Source organism: Sapajus apella, unplaced genomic scaffold (genome assembly GCF_009761245.1).
Source record: "Sapajus apella isolate SASKATOON/1434 unplaced genomic scaffold, GSC_monkey_1.0 scaffold118, whole genome shotgun sequence".
In the NCBI taxonomy this organism is placed as follows: domain Eukaryota; kingdom Metazoa; phylum Chordata; class Mammalia; order Primates; family Cebidae; genus Sapajus; species Sapajus apella.
The window spans coordinates 1,626,172-1,631,146 of record NW_022437058.1 but is presented as its reverse complement, the minus strand read 5'-3'; the positions used below and the strand labels follow the sequence as shown (position 1 = coordinate 1,631,146).

At 52.2% G+C, this 4,975-nt stretch overlaps 1 long non-coding RNA gene across 1 annotated transcript; it reads right to left on the bottom strand.

The window, feature by feature from the left end:
• Nucleotides 1–2,985: 2,985 nt before the first annotated feature.
• Nucleotides 2,986–4,542, bottom strand: LOC116538196. The gene is made up of 2 exons (XR_004263547.1): nt 4,385–4,542; nt 2,986–3,282 (listed from the first exon to the last, which is right to left on the bottom strand). It is a non-coding gene; the product is annotated as an uncharacterized LOC116538196 (long non-coding RNA).
• Between the last annotated feature and the right edge of the window lie 433 nt (nt 4,543–4,975).

Sequence of the window (4,975 nt, the reverse complement as noted above, 5' to 3'; positions counted from 1 at the left end):
GTCAAATTGCAATAAATCCTAGCAATAAATAAATAAATAAAGAGTGTGGCAAAGGAATACAACGCAGAGGAGATCATTAGATAGAGTCCTTGGGCAGGGGGTTGTGTGTGAAGGCACGAGAGGAATGCACTGGGCCAAAGTCCACCGCTCTGTTAATTACATCAGTGGTCCTCAGGCAGACTCACACACCAGAATCGCCGGGATGGGGCGGGGTGGGGGACTTGTTAAACAGAGACTGCGGGGCCCCACCCAGAATTACTGACTCAGCAGGTGGGTGGGGCCTGAGAACGTTCATTTCTAAAAATGCTGCTGCTCCTGATCCAGGGACCCCACTTAGAACCCGTTGAATGGAGAAGTCTCCTTTCTCCATTCTCCCGTGTTCGGGGTTTCCTTCTTAAATGTCACAACAACAAAAGCAGAGGAATGGGACTTGAGATAATTCAGCCTCTTCCCAGCACAGCGCTCCCAGCCCATGTCTCCCAGTGGTCGGATCGGTGGCTTCCACAGACACAGGAGGACTCACAATGAATGACAGCCCGGCAGAGCAGCGGCTTCCTGAGACTGATGATCTCATCAGTCCAGACATTAAGGGCTGCCCCAGCTTTCCAGGAACTGCTCTTTTCTGCGCACATAAAAATAGCCATTTCTCATCAACTATTTAGTGGGGCTCGGATAGCATCAGAAACCATTAGCCACATGAAATGGGAGCTTTGCTGTTGGTTAGGGGAAGTGGATGGAAGGGAGGAATCAAAGCCAAAGTCACATTTCCCTCGTTATATTTCAGGGTAGGGAGGCATTTTAGCCCTCGATCAGCCAGTGTGAGCTAAGCACCCAGCTGGGAGCTGGGAGGGTGAGATGAATGCAGGGCTAGCCTCTGCCCCCACGGCTGCAGGCGGGGCCTGAAGTGCACAGTACTCCGTTCCCCACCAGGCTGAGATGAGCCTATTCTCTGCCATCCCTTTGAAATTCTGCATTGCAAGCAGGCGATTCTCTGCTCAATTTAGCCTGGCTGTGGTATCACCAGAACCCCAGTGAATTTCCCATTTCTACATCCTGTCCTACACAGTGTTCTAAAAGCACTCTAAAAAAAATGCCTGTTCTTCAGTGTTGAGTTTGCAAGGAGAGACCCCTAAAAGCTCTAGGACTTGCAGCATCGTGTGCTTGCAAATTTGGAAGAGTTTTTAGGAATTTAATGTGGACATATAAGTTGCACAAATAGGCTGTGTGTGTGTGTGGGTGTGTGTGTGTGCACGTGCACACCCCTCTTATGTGGCTTCTTTTGAAGGGATTTCCAAGCTTTCTTTCCAAATGTTAATGCTGCTGTGTTCACTTCTCCCAGGCCCCAGCATTCAGGTTTAAAACATGGATTTCCACCGTTTTATTCGTTTGTTTAGACAGGTCTTTTTGTTGTACACTTACACTACACATGAGCATCTCTTAAATATAAAAATTCAGCCCACCTCAATCTTGCTTTTTTTTTTTTTCAGGCCCCCAGGAAAAAGTGCTGCTGAGATCATCCAGGACTCAAATTAGGTAAGGGGTAAAAGGACTCTTAGCTTTCCATCTAAAATATATCTAAATTTCTTTATTAGGTGATGGTATTTGAGGCTTCTTCCAAGAACTCTGAACTAATCTTAGGTGACATCAGAGAGTGTGGACATTTTTGCTGAGACCTGAAATGTATGCAAACCCTTAAACCCACAGTGGTTCCTGCCACGTGGTACCTCCCTGCTCACTAAGCCTGCAGCAGCCTCCTCTGTAAAGCTGGTAGCTACTTTGTGGCAGTTCAAGGAGAGGACCAGCCCTCGTGCACCGTCACATCCTGATACATCCTGACACATTAATGTGTCACATTAATGACATATTGATGCCTCCTCCCAAGCAGTGGGGAAGCATGAGGGTCATGCCTCTCGATGATGGAGTAGCGTGAGTATATTCTTTAGGGTCCACCAGAGAAACGGAACCAGTGGGTGTGTAAATGTAGAGAAAAAAAAGCTGGCTCTCACAAGTAGGGACGCTGACGGGTCCCCAGATTTGTTATTTTCAAGGTGAAAATCCCTTCAAACTTCCAATTTGAAGCCTGGCAAGCTTTAGACTCAAGAAAACTGATGTTCAATTTGAGTCTGAAGACAGGAAAAGACCAATGTCTCAGCTCATGCAGTCAGGTGGACATTCCCTCTTACTCAGCCTTTTTGCTCTCTTTAGGACCTCTGTGAACTGGATGAGGTCTTCTCCTTGGGGACACCCCCTGATTTACTGAGTCCACCAATTCAAATGCCAGTCACATCTGGAAACACCCTACACACCCGCCCAGATAATGTTTGGCCAAATATCTGGGCACCCTGTGGCCCAGTCAAGTTGAAACATGAAATTAACCATTATACTAGGTATGCGAGAGGTTACGGGATGCCCCCAGATGCAATGCCCTGGACAGGCAGGTGGGGTTCACTGGACATCTGAGGGGCAGCCAAACCTGCAGGTCCTGCAGACTCTGCTAAGGGGACAGCTTCACCTGCCAAAGCTCCCGGCCCCAGACAGTTTCTGAGAGCTGCGGCCATAACACCATGGTCACCTCACCCCAGCACAGCCACATGCAGTCAAATTTTCCAGACCATTCCCCCGAGACCGCCCAGGAGCTTGTATGACCAGGCACTGCCTGTCATTTCCACCTGATGAGCTGTGTTTCCACCTGATGTAGCTGTGGTTCAAGGCAGTGTTGGCTCATGGGGCTCAGCCACACCTCGGAGGTCAGAGATCAGCTCCACCAGCCACCTGGCTGCCTGCCATCCACATGCCAGGGTAGTTGTCTCTGTGTAACTCACATGCTCCGCAGCCACTTCTCCAAATGTGCCGGTCTTTGTGGAACACAAAACACTGATGGCCTGGATTGGACTTGGGAGACGTCTCTGCAACTCTGCATAAATGTGTTCCAGCCTCTTAAAGGATCTGGAAGGTTTGAGGTTCTAAATCTTTTCTCCCTTGTTCTTTCTCAGCGCTAACTTCTCAGGGTCCTTCCCTACATTTCATCTGGACCCTGAGGAAGTCAGCACTCCAGGCCATGTAAGGCTTCAACCCCTTGTCCAGCTGTGGAGCAGAATGTACCCTGCAAAGGGGAAATTTGTAATCTGGAAGGTCCCGTGGCTTCTCCAGGCTTGAGAAGCTTCATCTCCAGTGGAGATGGTTGAGAGAGGTGGTGAGGAGCCTCCTTCAGGCTTTGTGTGCAGAGAAAGCCTCTCACTCCCCAGGACGGACAGTCAGACGGGTACACCATCTGCAGCAAGCCTGCAAGAAAGTGTCTGTCTGGGCCCTGCAGCGCACACTGGAGTCTGCACAGTGAGCCTGGGTACAGGTGGGCCGGGGGGCTGCGGTGCTGAGCCCAGCCTCCATTCCTCTCCTATAGCTGGGCTCCTGGAGGGGGCACTGTCCCCCCACACAGCAGTCACAGGATGCGCGTTGGTTTCCACCCCTGTTATCTGGAGGGTTTTGTATCTACTTTCTCTGTGGGTGTTTCTTCTCAGCATTAGAGACAAAAAAACAAAAGTAGCCATACCTCATGGCTGAAAAGAGACAGAGATTGTTAAGCCTGGCCCTGGGTTCCCCACCTGGGACTCCACAGCCTCCCCATCCCCAGTCCTCCTCCCCAACCCACCATCTCTTCCTCATTCTACCTTCCCCAACCCATATACCCCTTCCTCCCCACCCCATATCCTCCCTCCTTCCCACCCCATATCCTCCCTCCTTCCCACCCCATATCCCCCCTCCTCCCCACCCCATATCCCTCTTCCTCCCCACCCCATATCCTCCCTCCTCCCCACCCCATATCCCCCTTCCTCCCCACCCCGTATCCCCCTTCCTCCCCACCCCATATCCCCCTTCCTCCCCACCCCAAATTCCCCTTCCTCCCCACCCATATCCCCCCTCTTCCCCACCCCAAATTCCCCTTCCTCCCCACCCATATCCCCCCTCCTGCCCACCCCATCTCACCTACCCTACCTCCCCACTCCATCTTACCCCTGCTACCTCCCCATCTCCCTGCTCCCAGCCATCCTCCCTGGCCCCATCTCCCCATCCCACCCTGCACCTGGAAAGGAAGGTGGCTCTGTGCCCACACCTCACACTTGGGGAGGGGATTCCTGGCTGTTGCCAGGCCAGCCTTGCCCATGCTCTGAAATGGGGCACTCCAGCGTGTTCTCTGCAGCTGCCTGGATGTGTCTGCTATCTGTGGTCCATTACCCTAGTGAGAGGGCCACCCAGCTTCTGCAGTGACAGCCCCTGGCTGCCCCCCCAGGTGAAGTCCTCCCCCACTGCCAGGGCTACAGCTCCCTCAAAGCATAGAACTGTCCCTCCTCATGTCTGTACTGCCAGCCCCGGACCCGAAATCAACCTTGAAGTTCCTCCCCGGGTCAGCTCCTCCCCATTGCTGGCCACATCCTAGAAGCACCGGCCACGTTCCTGAGGTCAAGCCCCAACTTCACCTTGCCACCGGGAGTTGCTTCCCCAAAACAGGGGGTGGTCAGACTTCAGAACAAATTTCAGTTCCCAGCCTGGAAGATGAACAAACAAGGGCTCCTTGAAGTGTTTTAGGTGGGAGTCCATCCAGATGAAAAAGAAACTCAACTCCAAACTTCACTGACCCCCTCTGATGAGCCCCAGTGCCAGAAAGGAGCAGAAGTGTGTTCAAGACCACAGCTATAAAGGGCTGGGCGGCACCAGGCTCCGGATTCCTGCATCCAGGCATCTCTGTTAACACTTTCCAGCAAAGCCACAGGTCCCCATGGGGTTCAAACTCAGCTCTGCAGCTCAGCAAGCAGGGAACCCCTCATTTGGCAGGAGATGCTCAATGTGACCGAATGGATGAACTGCTTTCCCTGGATCATCCAGGGACGGCCCCACGCATTTGTGGATTTAGCTTCCAGACTCCTGCTGTCCTGCCTTCATGCATGGCTGATGATCTAAAGTACTCATTAATATTTCT